We start from the raw sequence: 20,474 nt of genomic DNA on the forward strand, positions 1-20,474 counted from the left end.
TACCACAGACTTTAACCCTGAAAATCTGACCCAGAGAGTAATGGATAAACACCCACCCTAGTGTTCTGACCTACAGGAATCATTTCTTAAGAATCCCTTACAGGGATCTGGAATCTTTTCTGAATTCATCAGCCACACACAGCTAGACTTGAAAATTTGGAAGAAAGGTTTTATTCTCACTGGGACTCCTGCCCTGTCCTGCCAGCTTCTCTAGAAGTACACTTTTCTAATCACTCCTGAGAAATTCTAAGGAGTTATCTCTTTGTGTCAACATTATTGATCTCATAAAGTGGGATGAGAAATAGTTTAGAATCCAGCTATGCTGGGGCCTGTGTCCAGGATTCCTTACCTGACATGTTTCTGATTTACCTAAATATTGATAAATACAGATTTATCTTTAAAAGGTAGAAAAACTGAAGAAGAAATCACTCCTTTCAAATGCATATGTAGACTTCTCCAGGATGGGTTGTATATTAGATCTAAAATTGAATCAATAACAGAAGAAAAACTAGAAAATTTGCAAACTTGTATAAATTTAACAACATACTCTTAAACAACCAGTTCATAAAGAAAGACCTAATTGTTTCTAGATTGGGTCAAACTTAGTTTGACAGGAGTTCTGTGGCAAGCTCTTAGCTGACTTTAAAATCAGTGTAACCAGTAATAGTGTCAAGATGGCTATGAGTCCAAAAGCCAAAAGAATAGCTCTAGGTGGAGGCTAATCCTTTACTGAAGGCTCTAAATGTCAAAATCTAGATTTGATGGGCCTCAGGATGAATTGTACAATGCAAATCTCCCCAAATATTTTTACTAAACCTTAACTGGAAAGTAAGACTCCAGATTGTTCAACCCTGACAAAAAAATAAATTTCTGATCTTTTCACCTGGGATCTATGTGTGTGTGCTGGAGCCGCCTTTACCAACAGGCATGAAGTTACAACTCCCCTAGTGCCTCTACTTTGTACTTGTGCAGACTTTCAAATACAGAGGTAAGAGCTTAGGGTTTCCTGGTCTTTTGTGAAGCATGACCCTGAGCATCCCCATTTTCTTCTATTATTAGGACTATAAGTAGGGTCCTAATTCCCAGCAGCTTATTCTCCTAGAGCTTTTCAGTACGATTATTTTCAGGCCCAGTTGATACCTTTGTTCCTGGGGCACTGTGTAGTTCATTTCAAAGTAAATGCTTTTACAAACCTCTCAACCTATTAATTTAAGTTTTCTCTGCTTTTTAAATGAAGTAATTCTGCTGTTAGCTGTCCTTATAACTTGAGAGTTATAAAAAAAGAAAGTATAAATACTTCATACAAATATTTAAAATACAAATAACATAAAAAGAGACTGGGGATGACTATATTAATAGCAGACAAAATACACTAAAAATTACAAGAGAAAATAAGACATTATATAGTCATAAAATGTTCACTTGGCCAGAAGATAGTAATATTTTAAACAATTACATACCTAATAACAAAACATTAAGATATAGAAAGGGTAAGTTCATAGAATTGAAGGCACAAATAGACAGTTCTAAAATAATAGCTGAAGATGTTAATACTTCACTCAGAGTAGTGAATAGAATAATGAGACAGATGATAAATTAGAAAACAGAGAGCCTGACTAACATAACAAACCAAACTGATCTCACAGATATATACAAGATGCTCCCTCCAACAAAAGGGTACACACTCTTCTCAAATGCATATGTGGCATTCTTCAGGATGGGTTGTATATTAGATCTCAAATTAAATCAATAATAGAAAAAAACTAGAATATTTGCAAACTTGTATAAATTTAACAACAAACTCTTAACCAATAAGTAAAAGAAGAAATCACAAGGGAAGTAGAAAAATACAGAGGAAGAAAATGAAAACACAACATATCAAAAGTTATGGGAAGCAGCAAAAACAGTGCTAGGATAAGAAGTCTGCAGCTACAAAACCTTTAAAAAGTACAAAGACATTAAATCAATAATAACTCTGTCACCTATCAATTCAGAAAATTAATACCAAATTAGATTCAAAGAAAAAGTAAAATAATAAAACTTTTAGCAGAGATAAATGAAATAGAGATTATACAAACAACAGAATACCAAGAAACCAAAAGCTAGTTCTCAGTTCTTCAAAAAAGAATTAACAATTGGCAAATCTTCAGTTACACTAAAATAAATCAGAGTATTTACATAACAAAAAGAGAAATAAATATGAGACATTAATATAATCTCTAAAGGGTTAGAATGCTTTAAAAAGTGTACTATAAAGTATGAGAGGACAATAAATTGAAAAATCGAGATTAAATGGGCAGATTTCCATGTATACAAGACTTGATTACAAAGAATTACAAAATCTGAATATACCTACAACTATTAAGGAAATGGAATCAGTCATTAAAAAGTTGATGAAGAAAAGCCTTTGATTTGTTGGCTTCACTAGTGAATTATATCAAGCATTTATAGAACAAAAATTCTTTCCAAACTCTACCAAAACTACTCAGCCAAATCCTAGCTAGCCACATTAAGCAGCATACTGGCAAGATTTCACCCCATGACCCAGGAGAATTTATTATTGGAATGCAGAAAAGTTTTAGCATATGACTGGTTTCTGTGCAGTGCTGTTTATAACTGATTGATTGCAACCAGTTACAAATTTCTTTACTCCTTCTCCACTCCCACTGCTTCACTTAGCTAGCCTTTCTTAACAAACATTTCAGCATATAAAAATTAATCAATGCATACACCACATTAACAAATGTTTTTATAAAAATCTCATTAATACAGAAAAAGTAGTTTACAAAATTCAAAATATTTTTATAATAAATTAGGAATTTATTGTGTTTAAAGAAATAAAAGGAAACCATCTTTGTAAAATTCACATATAAAAACCCACAGCAAACAACATATTCCAAAGGGAAAGACCGAAAGGCTTTTCTCTAAGCTCAGAAGCAAGGCAAGAATGTCTGCTCTTGCCACTTTTATTCAACACAGTTTTGGAAGTTTTAATCAGAGAAATTAAAACAGAGAAATAAATAAACTGCATCAAAATATGGACAGAAAATATATCCTTATATGTAGAAAATCTTAAAGATTCCACACAAAAACTATTACAATTAACGAATTCGGCAGAGTAGAGCATTTAAAATCGACATAGAAAAATAAATTGTATTTTTAGTTGGCAACATAAATAATCTGAGAAGTAAACTATAAAAATAATTTAATTTACAATAGCATGAAAATAAGAAAGTACTTAGGAAGTAACCAAAAAGTAAAATTCCAATGACTTAGTGTGGACATTAAAAACAAATCAATTTTTAAGTTTCTGTGAAATCTCAAGGGACCCTAAATTGCAAAAGTAATTTTGAAAAAAAATTCCAAAGTTAGAGAAGTTACACTTACTGATTTCAGAACTCAGTATAAAAGTCTAAAATAGTATACTACAAATAGACCAACAGAATAACATGGAAAGCCAACATAAATAAACATGCTAAAGTGCAATGAAATATATATTACAAAAAAATTAAATATTTTAACATGTTTTTTAAAAAATTAAAAAATAAAAATGAACACGCATATATATGGTCAAATGATTTTTATGAGAAAGGAACTGTCCTTACAACTGGTGCTAGGAAATTGGGTACCCACATGTAAAAGAATGAAGCTGAACCCTAAGAAAAAAATTAACTAAGTTGATTAGAAACTTAAACATAAGAGCTAAAACCACATAATTCTTAGATTACAATATAGGTAAAACATGTTATAACATTGGATTTGGCAGTAATTTTTTTAACAGGACACCCAAAACTCAAGAAAAAACAAACAAAAAATAGACAAATAGAACTTTATCCAGAATACACAAAGAAAAATTCAGCAACCATGAAACGAACTACTTGTTTAAAATATAGGAAAAAAAGTTAAACAGACATTTCTCTAAAAATTATGTAAACTGGCTAATAAGCGCTGAAAAAACACAAATGTAATCCCAAATGACATATTACTTAATACCCATCAGCACAGCTACTACCAAAGGAAAAAGAAGCAAACAAACAACCGAATCACAAGTGTTGGTTAGGATGTGGCGCAATTGGAACATTTGTACACTGTTGGCAGAAATGTAAAATGCTGCAGCTGCTATAAAATAACAGCATAGTAGTTACTAAAAAAGTTTACACATAAAATTACCGTATGACCCAGCAATTTTACACCTGGGTATGTAGTAAAATATATGAAAGCAGAGACACAAAATAATACACGTACACCTAGATTTATTGCAGCATGACTCACATCACCCAAAAGGTGGAAGCAACCCAAATGTTATTTGAAACATCATTAAGAACAAACAGAAAAAAATGGGACTTATACATGCAGTGGAATATTATTCAGTTAAGTAAAGTAAGGAAATTCTGACACATGGTATATCATGCATAAACCTTAAGGAAATTGTGCAAAGTGGCATGAGCCAGTCATAAGGGACAAATACTGTATAATTCCACTTATGAGACACTTGGAGCAGTAAAATTCCAGAAACCCAAGTAGAAGAGCTGTTCCTAGGAGCTAGAGGAGGAGTAACAGGGAGCTGTTATTTAATGGATATAGAGTTTTGGTTTTGCAAGTTGAAAGAATGTCCTTATGCATGGGAATGATAGTTGTAATACAATGTGGATATACTTATTTTTTCTGAGCTGCACACCTAAAATAGTTAAAATGGTTAATTTTATGTATACTTTACCATAATGTGAAAAATAATTTTTTATTATACTTTAAGTTCTGGGGTACATGTGCAGAATGTGCAGGTTTACTACATAGGTATACACGTGCCATGGTGGTTTGCTGCACCCATCGACCTTTCATTCTACATTAGGTATTTTTCCTAATACTATCTTTTCCCTAGTCCCCATTCCCCTGCCAGCAGGCCCCAGAGTGTGATGTTCCCCTCCCTGTGCCCATGTGTTCTCATTGTTCAACTCCCACTTATGAGTGAGAACATGCAGTGTTGGTTTTCTGTTCTTGGGTTAGTTTGCTGAGATTGATGGTCTCCCGCTTCATCCATGTCCCTGCCAAAGACATAAACTCATTCTTTTTTTATAGCTGAATAGTATTCTATGGTGTATATGTGCCACATTTTCTGTATCCAGTTTATCATTGACGGGCTTTGGGTTGGTTCCATGTCTTTACTATTGTGAACAGTGCCACAATAGACATATATGTGCATGTGTATTTATAGTAGAAAAATTTAATGTCCTTTGGGTATATAGCCAGTAATGAATTTGTGGGATCAAATGGTATTTTTGTTTCTAGATCCCTGAGAAATTGCCACACTGTCTTCCATAATGGTTTAACTAATTTACACTCCACCAAAAGTGTACAAGCATTTCTATTTCTCCACATCATCTTCAGCATCTGTTGTTTCCTGACTTTTTAATGATCACCATTCTAACAGGCATGAGATGGTATCTCACTGTGGTTTTCATTTGCATTTCTCTAATGACTAGTGATAATAATCTCTTTTTTGTTATATATTTGTTGGCTGCATAAATGTTTTCCTTTTAAAAGTATCTGTTCATATCCTTGGCCCACTTCTTGATGGGGTTGTTTTTTTCTTGTAAATTTAAGCTCTTTGTAGATTCTGGATATTAGCCCTTTGTCAGATGGATAGAATGCAAATTTTTTCTCCCATTCTGTAGGTTGCCTGTTCACTCTGATGATAGCTTTTTTTTCTGTGCAGAAGCTCCTTAGTTTTCTTAGATCCCATTTGTCAATTTTGACTTTTGTTGCCATCGCTTTTGGTGTCTAGTCATAAAGTATTTGCCCATGCCTATGGCTTTAATAATATTGCCTAGGTTTTCTTCTAGGGTTTTAATAATTTTAAATCTTACATTTAAGTCGTTAATTCATCTTGAGTTAATTTTTGTATAAAGTGTAAGGAAGGGATTCAGTTTCAGTTTTCTGCAAATGGCTAGCTAGATTCTGAACACTGTTTGTACATAGGGAATCCTTTCCCCATTGCTTGCTTTTGTCTGGTTTGTCAAATATTAGATGTTTGTAGATGTGTGGTGTTATTTCTGAGTCCTCTGTTTGGTTTCATTGGTCTATAAACACCTCTATGCAAATAAACTAGAAAATCTAGAATAAATGGATAAATTCCTGGACATATACACCCTCTCAAGTCTAAACAAGGAAGAAGTTGAATCCCTGAATAGACCAATAACAAAATTGAGGCAGTCATTCTAAAATTGAGGCAGTAATTAATAACCTAGCAACAGAAAACAGTTAGGGACCAGATGGGTTCACACCTGAATTCTACCAGAGGTACAAAGAGGAGGTGGTACCATTCCTTCTGAAACTCTTCCAAACAATAGAAAAAGAGGGACTCCTTTTCTATCTCATTTTATGAGGCCAGCATCATCCTGATACCAAAATATAACAGAGACACCACCACAACAACAAAAATTTCAGGCCAATATCACTGATAAATGTCTATGCGAAAATCCTCAATGAAATTCTGGCACACTGAATCCTGCAGCAAATCAAAAAGCTTATCCATCTCGATCAAGTCTACTTTATCTCTGGGATACAAACCTGGTTCAACATATGCAAATCAATAAATGTAATCAATCACATAAACAGAACCAATGACAAAAACCACAGGATTATCTCAATAGATGCAGAAAAGGCCTTCAAGAAGATTCAACAGCCCTTCATGCTAAAAACTCCCAATAAACTAGGTATTCATGGAACATATCTCAAAATAATAAGCTCTATTTCTAACAAACTGAATGGGCAAAAATTTCAATATCATACTGAATGGGCAAAAACATTTCCTTTGAAAATTGGCACAAGACAAGGATGCCCTCTCTCACCACTCCTATTCAACAAAATATTGGAAATTCTGGCCAGGGCGATTAGGCAAGACAAAGAAATGAAGTGTATTCAAATAGAAAGAGAGGAAGTCAAATTGTCTCTGTTTGCAGATCACATGATTTTATATTTAGAAAACCCCATTATCTCAGCCCCAAACCTCCGGAAGCTGATGAGAAACTTCAGAAGTTTCAGAATTTAAAATCGATGTGGAAAAATTACAAGCATTTCTATACAACAATAACAGACAGAGAGCCAAATTATGAGCGAACTCCCATTCACAATTGCTATGAAGACAATAAAATACTTAGGAATACAATTAACTAGGGATGTGAAGGACCTCTTTAAGGAGAACTACAAACCACTGCTCAAGGAAATAAGAAAGGACACGAACAAATGGAAAAACATTCCGTGCTCATGAATAGGAAAAATAAATATTGTGAAAATGGTCATACTGCCCAAAGTAATGTATAGATTCGATGCTATCCTCAGTAAGCTACCATTGACTTTTTTCACAGAAAGAGCCCACATAAAAAATAATTTTTTAAATGAATAAACTATATCTATCTGCAATAGCATAAATATAATGTTGTATAAAAGAAAGTAGATGTAAAAGTGTGCATATTATATTTCACTTACATAAAATCCAAAAAGTGAACAAAACTGAGGTTCTGACTTCCAGTAATATTGAAGTAGTTTGTTGAATAACTATTTCACAGATAACTATAATAAAGCTTAATAAAATATTATATTTTGCTATATAGAAGTGCACATCTATGTAAAATACATATATAATAGGCATGTTAGGAATAACTGAATGAGGATTTCAACTATGTCACTGTAACAGATGTAAGAATTGAAGTTTGAATCTATTCAAATTAACTCCCTCTTAAAATAATAACAATTTTCAAAGATATACAACAGAATTCAGAGTCCCTGTAGTTCCTATTACACAATTTAAAAATTCATGAGATGTGTGAAGAAGCATGAAAGTGCAATCAATTCACAAGATAAAAAGTAGACAACAGAACCTATTCTCAACATGGCCAGGATGCTGTAATCAGTATATCAGTCTTGAAGAAAGCTATTGTAAGTATGTTCATTGGGTAAAGAAAAATATTATCACGACAAGTGAACAGATCTATAAGAATACACTCCCAGTCCTTTGGTCAGAGGGCTGCAGGACTACAATCCCAGCATGGACCGGGCTCAAGGACAATGTGCATTACTGGAGGAAGAGGCGAGGCTGTGTGCATGTCATTAGGCTTGCTGGGAGATGTAGTCTTATAATTACTCCCATCCCTTTTGTCACAGGGCTACAGGCTGATTCCACCACGCACCGGGTTAACAGACAGCGCACCTCTCTGGAAGAAAAGGGGAGAGGTTATAAGCACCTTTTGGGCTTGCTGGGAGATGTAGTCTTACAAACACTCCCAGCCATTTGGTCACAGGGCTGCAGCACCACAATTCCAGCATATACTGGAATCAGGAACAGTACACATCGCTGGAAAAAGAAATAGGGCTGTGAGTGAATTGCTGGGCTTACTGAAAAATGCCATCTCATGAACACTTCTTCAGGGATCGTGTGCATCACTGGAGGAAAAGGCGGGGCTCTGCATGCCTCGCTTTTCTTGCTAAGAGATGCAGTCTCATAAATACTCCAAGCCCTTTGGTCGCAGGGCTGCTGGACTACAATCCCAACGTGCACCCGGCTCAGGAATAGTGTGTGTGACTGGAGGAAGAGGCAGGGCTGTGCGTGCCTCCTTCATCTTGCTAGAAGGTGTAGTTTTATAAAAACTCCCAGCCCTTTCATTACAGGGCTGCAGGGCTACAATTCCCTTCTGTACCAAGATCAAGAATAGTGGGTGTCCCAGGAGAAAGAGGCGGAACGGCATGTGCCTCGCTTGGCCTGCTGGGAGATGTAGTAGTCTCATAAACACTTTCAGCCCTTTGGTCACAGGGCTGCAGCACCACAATGTCAGCATACACCGAGCTCAGGGACAATGTACATCAATGGAGGAAGAGGCGGGGCTGCGTACACCTCCTTGGTCTTGCTAGGTCACTCCCAGCCCTTTTGTCATACGACTGGAATACTTTAACACAGGGTCAGGGACAGTGCACGTCACTGGAGGAACAGAAAGCGCTGTGCACTTCTCACTATGCTTTTTGGGAGATGTAGTCTCATTAACACTCCAAGCTCTTTGGTTACAGTGTTCCAGAACTACAATCCCAACATTCACCCTGCTCAGGGACAGTGTACCAATCACTGGGGAAAGAGGCAGGGCTTTGTGAGCCTTGCTGGGCTTGCTGGGAGATGTAGTCTCATGGCCTCTCCCTTCAACTTTGGTCACAGAGCTGCAGCACCATAATCCTAGCATGTAGGGGGCTCAGGGACAGTTCTCTAGTCACTGGAAAAAGAGGCGAGGCTGTGCGCACCTGGCTGGTTTTGCTGGGAGATGCAGTTTCTTAAACACTCCCAGCCTTTTTACCACAAGGCTGCAGGAGTGCAATTCCAGCATGCACTCGGCTCAGGAACAGTGTGCATTACAGGAAGAAGCGGAAGAACAGTGAGTGCCTCCTTCTCCTTGCTGGAAGTTGTAGTTTTATAAAGACTCCCAGACCTTTGGTTAGAGGGCTGAAGGACTACAATCCCAGTATACACCTGGGCCAGTGATAGTGATCATCACTGGAGGAAGAGGCGGGACTGTGTGTGGCTCTCCCCAGGCTTTCTGGGAGATATATGCTCATAAACACTCCCAGCCCTTTGGTCACAGGGCTGCAGGACTACAATTCTAGCATGCACCAGTCTCAGGGACAAGGCAAGAGATGGGGTTGTGTGCGCCTCCCTAGGCTTGCTGGGAGATGTATGCTTATAAACGCTCCCAGCCCTTTGGTCAAGCAGCTGCAGGACTACAATCCCAGCATGCAACAGGCTCCAGGGCTTTGCGCAGCTCTGGAAAGAGGAGCAGAGTGGTCGCATCCCACCTAGTCATGTGCTGGGAGCTCTAGTTCCTTAACTGCTCTGAGCCTGTTTGTAGGTAGGCTTTAGAACTCTAATCCCACCATGTCCCAGGATCTGGAGTGCATAGCCCTGGAGGGAGGGGCAGACCGGTGTTGACTTCTTGGTGTACAAAGTACTGTTGGACTCTGAATCCTTGCCGACTCTTTGCCAAGGATAGTGAGTACAAATGTGGACGTTAAGGGAAGGTCTGGGCTGGGCACTGAGGAGGGCATTACCCTACAAAGATACCTTACCTTTGCCCAAATAGGGCGGGTTGTTCTCACCCGATTGGTCCTGTCCTGCTCGATTTTCTCTTTCACCTGCACCCAGGGTTCTTTCCAGAGCATTGCATCTTCTGCAGCTCAGGGCGCTGCCTTCTTTCCTAAACTGTTGGGGAAACTGTCCTGATATCCGAGACACTCTCCATTGTGCCACGACCCTCTTTTTCCTCTAGCCAGAGCGCATGCTCAACTGCTTTTGAGAGAAATCTTCCACCTGGCCTGATTATGAACAGCTTCAGAGCTCTGTAGAGCAGTGACCAGGACTGTGACTTCCTGGAAATGTCACTCTCAATGGCGGTTTTTTCATGAATGTGAAAGTCGAGGCATTAGGAAGGTTAAGTGTAGGGTTGCACAAAATCTGTTAAAAGTAAAGAAGAAAGCCCCATTTCTGAGGCAGGAGTCTTGTGAGCCATTTTTATTAACTCATTAGAGTGGACAAGCTCCAAAATGCAACCTGAAGCTGCTGACGACTTAGGCATTTTACAATTGAAATCATCGGTCCATCTCAAGTAGGGCGTGATTTGCCAGTGTCTCAGAGACACAATTGGGATCTGATCCTTCAGGAACAGACAGCTTTCCAGCTTTGTGGTAGCGACTTTTAAGATGTGGAGTAGTTGGGGGTCATTTGAAACCTGTCTTCCGTAGGGACTTTTACTTCTAGAGAGCACGTGCATTTTTATTTTACCTGTCCTCAAGCTGACGCTTTGCTCATTTTAATAATAAAAAACCCACTCTTGGGGGAAGATTTAAGATGCCAATGAGACAGGCAATGTATGCACAAATATGTAGAGCTGCTGCACATGTGCACAGAGAAGACCAGGCAGAACATGCTTAGTGTAACACTTCTTTCCACCTTCCTATGAATAATCATGTAAAACTCCCCATAAAGAGGGGTTCTCCACCAATAATTAATGCTATCTCACCCTTATGAGCAGGCAGCCCTGGAATTTCTTTATCAGAGTGTACTGTCTATTCTGCATTTAATTTTCAAAATATTCTTTTTTTCTTCAATAAATTACTCTATGCTATAATTCTTTTGCTGTGTGTCTTGTTTAAATTCTTTTAAACTAAGAAGATAAGAACCAAGGTATTACATCAGCCATCAATGTTTCTGGTGCCATGGCCCGGTGAGAGGTTTGTCAGCTTCATTAATTTCACTTTCCCTTTACTTGCAGTGAATACTATAGCAGTTCCAGACTACCCGGTTCACTATCACTGCTTGTTCCAGTGCCGTTTCAGTAAAGTTCCGAGGGAAAGGTTTTTAAGTCACCAATATTCCTTAGAGAGAGAATATAAGTTTGATCTCCTTCTAGCTGCTACTTCTGTACTATCCATAAATACACTAACCACACGGGTCACTCTCAACATTTCATATTCGGGCTACATTGGTGCTTAGTTTCACATCTTTCTGGCCACACTTCAGACTCGGCTTACCGTTTGCTGTTCCTTCAGCAATACTCGATCGCCACCTAGTGGCTATTGTAATTTATTTTCTGATCAGGTTTTCTGTATACAAAATTTTTGTTTTGTTTTGAGGGGCAGAATAAGAGCACCCTGTCCCTTTGGGCTTTACGCATTTTCCAGCTCCTTAACATTGTTTTTCAACAGGCTTTCTTTGCTGAACAAAAAGTGCAGTCATGTAGATGCCCGGACGTGGGGATTGCATCTGAGCGTTCCAGGTATTAATAATTGAGCATCACAAATGGCAAACCAGTGAATTAAGAAAAGACTTGTCAGCCAGACATCTGCCCCAGAGCCAGCAGTGGGAGTCATCTCAGTAGGGCTGGAAATGTCCAGCACTGGTGAGAAGTAGGAAAGTGTGTGGCAAATGCCTATGACCTCCTAGAGCTTTAGTTAGTGGGTTTTGAAGGGATGCTCTGGACACCTTGGTGGTCCCACTTGGCTCATGGCGATGCCCGTGGCCTCCTAAACTTCAGTACATGTTCTGTCTTTGCTGGATTCTCTCAGCACTGTGGGGAGCCTTTACCTCTACTCTCATTGAAACACCACTGGGATATTACTGGAACGGCTTTTGGCTAGAGGAATTAAGAAAAGGCTTATATTCTTTTGTAACACTATTTAGCCTGTGTACAGATTAGCTAACAAAACATGACTGGAGAATTAGACTGTGAATTTTAATAGCATCCTACAGCAAGATCTTTTCTGTAGAAATCAGGGAAGATCGTCTGAAGTATCTTATGTGCAAGCCTTTATGGCTGAGAACAAAACCCAGCTCTATGCAGCACCTGTGGGCTAAAGCCTAGTAAAAAAGAAAGCCTCTCAGACCCATTAGAGGACCCATTCTTATTAAGGGGAAGAGACTCCAGATCTCAGAGCCTAACACCAGCTCCAGATAGGGGCTCTCAGGAGCCCATGTCTTTTTTAGAATCCCCACCATCCCACACACTATCAGAGCCTCCTGTAGAATCTAATCTTGTTTCACCTCCTTTTTACACTCTTCCTTAAAGGCCTTTGTCAGGTACAATAGAGACCAGCCCAGCTGCAATACTCACAGTGGGACTTCATACCATCCAGGGCCAGCAAAATTGCTTCTCCTACAGAAAGTCCCAAATGCAGAGAGGACCATCAGAGTGCATGTTCTATTCTCAATAAATGATCTAATCCAATGTAAAAAACAACTCTGATGGCTCTTAGAGAACTTCAGTGTGTTTACTGAAGACTTCTTTGTCCATCACTCAGCTTTATCATCCATAAACAGACCCAATTACTGCTGTCAACTTGGCTGCACAAAACTTTTGCTTATTGGCAAAAAAACAGAAAACACTAAAACTTTCACTGCATTCACCACTTTAATGCAAAATACTTTTTCAGCACAAATGTCACCATAAGGTGGAGCCTTGGGAATCTAGTATAAAAGATCTCAGGAAACCACAATGGCTTCCCAACAGCAGCAGAGGGACTCAGTAGACTTCAACAACGTCTGTGCTTGGTGGCCACTGTAGTCCTACAGACCAAAGAGCCTGGGATCTTCTCGCAGCCAGGCTGTGAGAAACATGTTTGTATCTAAAAGAAGAATGCTGTTTTTGAAATCAATTAGTCTAGTTCATTCCAAGAAAATAGTAATAATATCACCACCCAGACAGACAAAATTGAATCTCTACGAACTTTCACTGGAACATGAAAGCAATGTCTATTACCCGCCTTGCTGTCTTTAATAGAATCAGTCATTACTATACTTTCGGCTTTAACTTTTGTTCCAACTCTGTTTAAAATGTTAACTGATTTCTTGCTGTCTTACTTACAGCAGTTCCTTTTTTGTATGACGGTTTTGCGAGGCTTTCAACGTTTGGCTGCCAACATCTTACCGGCTGGTTCCATAAATGACATGGTTTACACCCTGTTAGATCACACAGGAAGAAACTCTAGGGCCCAGGCTTGGCAGAAGTAACACCCACTCAGCAGAAAACAGCTCCAGTAAAAATGACCTAGCCCCTCAACCTCCAGTGTGATTATGGCTCTAAGATCTCTTAAAGGGAAATTGAAGCAGAAAAGATAGTCAAGAAAATAGCCATGATCTCGGGATATAGAAACCGTGGTGACTGCACAGCCAACACAATAAGCCTTAGCACTCCCATCGGGCATACTCAAGCAAAGCTATCTTCATTAAGGACTCTCTGCTCTAGAGAACATGTGCGTTTTGATTTTGCCTGTCCTCAAACTTAACTTCTGCTTATTTTAATAGCAAAAACTGCAACCCCCAGTCAGGCACAGTGGCTCAGACCTGTACTCCCAGCACTTTGGAAGGCTGAGGAGGGTGAATCACTTGAAACCAGAAGCTCGAGACTAGACTGGCCAACATGATGAAACCCCATCTCTACTAAAGACACAAACACCAGCCGAGTATGGTGGTGCATGCCTGTAATCCCAGCTACTCAGGAGGCACAAGAATCGCTTGAACTCAGGAGATGGAGGTTGCAGTGAGCGGAGATTACTTCAGCCTGGGCAACAGAGTGAGACTCCATCTCAAACAAACAACAAACATACACTCCTGGGTGAAGATCTAAGATGCTGATGAGACACACAACATATGAAGAAGCATGTAAAGCTACTGCACATGTGCACTAAACTAAGAGAACCAGAACTGAGGTATCACATCAGCTGTCAACACAGCAACAAGTCAGTCTCTTTCCTGTGAACATAGCCCATGCAGAAAAGGAGAGTCACATCACCTATGTGCTGACCCAGAGAAATGTCACAATTTACCTTATGCACAAAGTTAAGGTCATAGAAGAGAGTCGTATTAAATAGTTTCTGGGCCCAGAGATATGTCACAATGCCGCCTGTGAGCAGAAATCAGGCAGAATAATTACATAACCAGTGTGCTGGACACAGCGATGTTATTCTTTCATCTGTGGGCATGACCCAGGAATGAAAGAAGAGTCACAGCATTTAGGTGATTGGTGCAGATGTGTGTAACAATCTCTCTTATGGGCAAAGCCCAGGTAAGAGAGGAGAGTCATCTCCAAGGTGATTAATGTAGAAATATGTTACAAGAAACTTTTTAGGTATAGCCCATGCAGAGTCTCCTTATCTTCCAGATGTTAGGTCCAGGGATATGTTAGAATGCCCAAAATACACAGGGCTTAGTCAAAAAAGGAGAGTCACATCACCTAGGTGCCGGGTCTAGACATATGTCACATCTGTTTCATGGGGAAAGCTCAGATAGGCCCAGAGATATGTTCCACTGCCTCCTGCTTGAAGTGTCTAGGCCAAAGACTCACATCACCTTGGTGCTAAGCCCATGTTTCTATGTAAACATTCAACCACAGTTGATAGGGTGACTCATTGTTTTTTCTTTTATTCTGAGACAGAGTCTCACTTCATCACCAGGTACCAGGCTGGAGTGCAGTGGCACAATCTCAGTTCACTGCAATCTCTGCCTTCTGGGTTCAAGCAATTCTCCTGCCTCAGCCTCCTGAGTAGCTGGGACTACAGGCACGTGCCACCATGCCCAGCTAATTTTTGTATTTTTTTAGTAGAGACGGGGTTTCACCATGTCGGCCAGGATGGTCTCGATTTCTTGACCTCATGATCTGCCTGCCTTGGCCTACCAAAGTGCTGGGATTACAGGCGTTAGCCAGGGTGACTCATTTCTAAACCCAGCTCACAGGCAAGAGAGAACTCTCCTATCTTGACCTAGTTAATTGTAGTGATGTTGACTCTCATACCCAAACTTAATGCCACAGGTACAATAATGAGTCCATACCAGCAGGAAGGTCTCAAAATTGATTGCAACTCTCATTCATACTGTATAAGGCACGGGATAGTATACAGAGTGTGCTAACCGGGCCAAGCACAACAGGTGAGATTGTGACACTCATATGCACACCCAGCCAACAGTAATTATTGTCATCCTCTGACATAAACACACATCACTGTTGAGGTTCTGAATCTCACACCTATAGTCAGTCAAAGACGCAATAATTGAGTCATACATAGATACATGTAGGTTGGTGACTCTCAGATCAAGATGCAGCACACCTGTGAGACTGTGACTTCCCTAAGGAGACACAGTCTGCACAGAAATTGATGCTGTCATGCACAAATCCAGTTGGCTGTTGAGCTGGTTACTCTGGGGCTTACACCCAACATACAGGAGGTATTGAATGCCATACTCAGTATTGAACTCAGTTGTGGGATTGTTCATCTCATTTCTGGGCCATTCTGCAGGTTTGACTGTGAAATCTGCCAGTGCTTAGCACCTGAGTGACTTGATGCTCTTGCATGGACCTAGCCCACAGATGGGATATTAACATATTGCTGGATCCAGCACCTTGAAGATGTAACTCTGTTCTTTTTCCTTGGCACTGCCCACAGTGAGCATTTTTACATATCACTAGACGTTGCAACCAGGTGATGTGAGTCTCCTTTCCTTTCTTGTCTCTGCCCTCAGAAAGCATTGTTGTATCTGGCTTTGCCTCACCCAGGTTATGTGACTCACCTGCTTGTGCACTTCCCATAAGGGACACTTTGGTATATCCAACACCCAGGCGATGTAACTCTACTCCCTGGGCCCTGCCTACAAGGGGCATTATGACATATCTCTGTGCTCATCACCAGGTAATGTGATTCTCTTCTCCTGCCTAGTCCCTTTGCACAGAAGGGATTTTGACATGTTACTGGGCTTAGCACCAAGTTGATGTGAATCTTCTGCCTGGATCGTTAACAGAAGACATTGTGATGTACCTCTGGGTTCATCACTTAGATGATGTGACTCTTCTCTCTTACCTGAATATTGTCCATAAGAGAGATGGTGACATATTTCTGGGTCTAGAACTGGGATAATGTGACTCTTCTCCCCTGTCCAAGTCATGCCCACTGAAAGAAGTGTGACTTATAACTGGGCACAGCACACAGGTGATGTGATTCTTCTTTCTGGCCCCTACTTACAGGGGTCACTTTCAAATACCTCTGGGCCCATCACTTAGACTGTGTGACTCTCTACTTCTTCCTATGGATTGCTCACAGTAAAGACTGTGACCTATTCATTTGCCCAGTACATACATGATGTGACTTTCCTCTCATGCCTGAGCCCCACCTTGCGTGGATCACCTGAAGTCAGGAGTTCAAGACTAGCCTGGCCAATATGGTAAAATCATGTCTCTACTAAAAGTACAAAAAATTAGCTGGGTGTGGTGATGGGCACCTGTAATCTGCAAGAGCAAAACTCTGTATAGAAAAAAACATTCTAGAGTCGTTATTTAATTTTCATGTATTTGTATAGTTTTGAGGGTTTCTTTTGGAGTGGATTTCCAGTTTTATTCCGTATTATGCCAGTTAGAATGGTGAACTTCAAGTTTGGCCATTTTTACGTAATCCTATATCCTTTCAGACTGTTTTATTTAGATTTTTTTCTTTATCATTTCTAATCAGTCTAATTTGAAAGACTTGTTTTTAGCTCTAAAATTATTTTTCCTACTTGTTCTAGTCTATTGTTGAAACTTTCCACAGCATTTTGTATTTCTCTGAATGTGATGTTTATTTTCATAGGTTCTGACTGGGTTTTCTTTGCAATGTCTATCTCTAGTAAGTTCTTCATTTATATGTTGGATTTTAAAAATTTCTTTATGTTTTCACCTTTCTCTGGTATTTTCTTGAGTAACTTAATAACCTTATGAATTCTTTATCTGGTAGTTTAAAGATTTCATCTTGGTTTGGATCCATTGTTGGGGAGCTCATGTGTTCTTTTAGGTGTGGTATAGAACCCCATTTTGTCATATTACTAGACTGACTTTTTTGGCTCTTTCTCTTTTGGATAGACTATTTCTTCAAACAGTTTTTGAATTTATTTTTTATTTGATGGTAATTAAAAAAATTTTTTTCTCTTAAGGATATGACTTTACTGTTCGTAGTTTATTACGATCTAACTTGATTCTTGGTGCTTTTAGGGGTTAAGGCTCTGTGTGAGTTTCTTTGTTATAGAGAGTCTTTGTGCACTGGATTTTCTAAATGCTGGTTATGTACTTGGTGTGTAGGCAAGTTTACTTTACTACCTCCTATGGGGATGAAATGTCAAGGATCTCTTGAAGCTTCTCTCATTCTACGATGGTGTACACTTTTTGAATTTATTTAATTTTCCCAGTATTTTATTTACTGAGTTGCCGATTGAGGCTTCAGGCCAATAGGGGAAGTATCCCTCGGTACACACCAGTTGTAGCTAAAGTAGATTGGTAGGTGTAATACCCAATGGAGGGCAGAGGTTCTAGCCTTGATAGAAGTGGCTGGGAGAGCTCTAAATTATATGTAGTGAGGTTTTATTAAGGTAAAGCATGGGAGCTACATCAGCTTTCCTGCCAGGCCAGCAAGAAAGCTATCTGCTCCCAGCCTCACTCCCATCCCAGTGTTCTAGCTGTTCGGATTAGACAGGCACCACGTTTCATCTCTAGAACTGTTGATGTTCAAGTAGGGAGAAATTGTGACTCTGCCTCTTGTGATAGCCTGAATCCAGGGAAGTGTCCTATGGGGATACAATTACCCCGAATTGTTCCGGGAAGGGTGTCTATAGCTACATCTGTGGTGTATTGCCATGGGAGCAGCTGCTGTTTAGTTTGCAGTGTTGTACCAGGGGTGAACAAGAACCCTTTCTCCCAGATCCTGTATGATCACGGAGGCTCTCTACCTGTTGGAGTGGAGATGCAGGCCCAGATCCTGTATGATCACAGAGGCTCTCTACCTGTTGGAGTAAAGATGCAGGCTTTTCCTACTGCCTCCAACACTGCAATTGTGTCTCTGCTGTAAGAACCTTCCTGCAAGTGAAAATACCTGAAACTCAAGGCCTGCCAGTCAGATTCATTTGTCCCATGGGGTGGTCCCTTGATACGGCGCTCTCTCCCTTCTCCTAGAAATGGGACTTCCTGAGAGCCAGATAACAGTGATTGTTATTGCTCCTCTGGGTCTAGCAACCTAGTGGTGCTACCAGACTCTGGGCTTGTGCTGGAGAATGTCTGCAAGAAATCCAGTGATGTGACCTGTCTCCAGGTCTCCCAGCTGGGATACTAGCACCATTTCTTATGGAGGTGGCAGGGGAGTGATGAAGACTCTGAGATTCCTTGATTGTAGATAGACTTCATGTGCTGGCTTTCATAAATTCTGGTTATAGTTGTAATAAACTTGTCATTTGGATAGACTCAGGACCTCTGGCTAGCCAGGGTGTTGTACCCAGTGGTAATAGATGAGATCACGGAGCCGTTGTCTCCTTCCTTGGTGCAGTGTTATTCTACTTAGAGGGACTGTAATGAATTGTGTTTATTGGCGTCCAACCAGGAGGTGGTACTTGCAAAAGAACACCAGCTGTGGTACTAGCAGTGGGACTTGAGCTTGCCCTAAGTTGCTCAGGGGAAGTGTTCTGATTCCTCAAGTAAGCAGGGGGCTATTAAGCTCCCAAAAGTTTGTGTCCTTTTTGTTAAGCTACTAGGGTGCGTGGAGGGCTACCACCAGGTGGGGAAAGGATGAGGTGGGTGTATGCTCTGACTCTCCTTGGGCAGGAAAGAACATCACCCCTGTGGTGGTTGCGATGTTGTTCTCAGGCCACTTTGGCAGTGTTCCAGAGGGCAGTAATACTGTCTCTGCTGCACTGGAGAGTTGGCAAAGTGTGTGGGGAGTAGTGGGTGGCAGTAAGCCTCACCCAGATTCCATGCAGTTGGTGAGACTGACCTCACTCTCACAGTGCTCTGCTAATAATGCAGGATTTAGATTCAGGTAGTCTGCACAGAGCTCAGACCTGCCCCAGGCCATAATCTTTCCTACAGGGATAGCAAGCACAAGTTTTAGGCCATGCCCCTCTCCATCTGCCAACAGAACCAGGTGCCTTGCTCCTGCACTAGTATCTGCAGCTGACTACCCACCCCTAATCCCCTTTTGCTGCTTTCTAATCACGGAAGCTTATCCCTATTGGAGATTATATCACAAAATTCAGTTAGGAGCTTCTTTTACCCTGTCACCCTGCCCTGAGCTTTTTGGCTGATTTCCCTGAGGGCCTCTGTTAGATACAGTCATAAATGACTTCCCTTAGTTAATGTTGGAGACTGGGAATACCTGCAGGGCACTTCCCATGGCTACTTTTACTTGTTTCTATTTTTCGAGACAGGGTCTTGCTTTGTCCCCCAGGCTGAAGTCCAGTGGTGCAATCTCAGCTTACCGAAATTTTGCCTCCTGGACTCTGGTGATCCCCCTTCCTCAGCCTCCTGAATAGCTGCGACTACAGGTATGCATCACCACAGCTGGCTGGTTTTTGTATTTTTTTGTAGACATTTTTTCACCCTGTTACCCAGACTGAACTGCTGCTTCTACTTTTATATTTCACACTACTCCCTGAAGCACTTCCAGCTCTGGGTAGGGTAAAGGCCTTCTCCCATGGCCTGAATTTTCAGATTCCCTAGTGGGGATGTGTACTCTGGAGGCAGACTCTCTATCTCTCACATTCTGGGGACTTCCAGTTTATTGCCTATCTCAGAAAGCAGGCTGTAGCCTGCTGCTTCTTTTAAAGGTTCTGTGGATTCTTTCAGTTTTTCTTTTGCGTTCCTGCATTTGTTCTTGGAAAGAAAATTCAGTGTGAATCTGTACACACTATTCTGTTCTTCCAAGTGGAAGAGGCACACTAACACTGCCTCCAATCTGTCAACTTAGAAAAAAAAGTTCTGTCTTTTTCTCCACTCTTTTTGTATTTTGTGTGTGTTTTTCTCTGATTTCTACAGATTTACCTTCAAGTTCACTGATACTTCCAATACAGTTGAGTCTGCTGATGAACTCATAAAAAGGTATTATTTATATCTATCAAGGTGTTTTATTTCTAGCATTTTCACATAAATTTCTTAGAGTTCCCGTCT

General features: G+C 40.3%; 1 long non-coding RNA gene across 1 annotated transcript in view; it reads left to right on the forward strand.

The window, feature by feature from the left end:
• The first annotated feature begins 9,783 nt into the window (after positions 1–9,783).
• Positions 9,784–20,474, forward strand: part of LOC144580344 (uncharacterized) — a 37,987-nt gene continuing 27,296 nt past the window's right edge. The window contains exon 1 of the long non-coding RNA XR_013529658.1: positions 9,784–10,024. This is a non-coding gene — a long non-coding RNA (uncharacterized LOC144580344). The remainder of the gene's footprint in view (positions 10,025–20,474) is intronic.

Source organism: Callithrix jacchus, chromosome 19 (assembly GCF_049354715.1).
Source record: "Callithrix jacchus isolate 240 chromosome 19, calJac240_pri, whole genome shotgun sequence".
Lineage (NCBI taxonomy): Eukaryota > Metazoa > Chordata > Mammalia > Primates > Cebidae > Callithrix > Callithrix jacchus.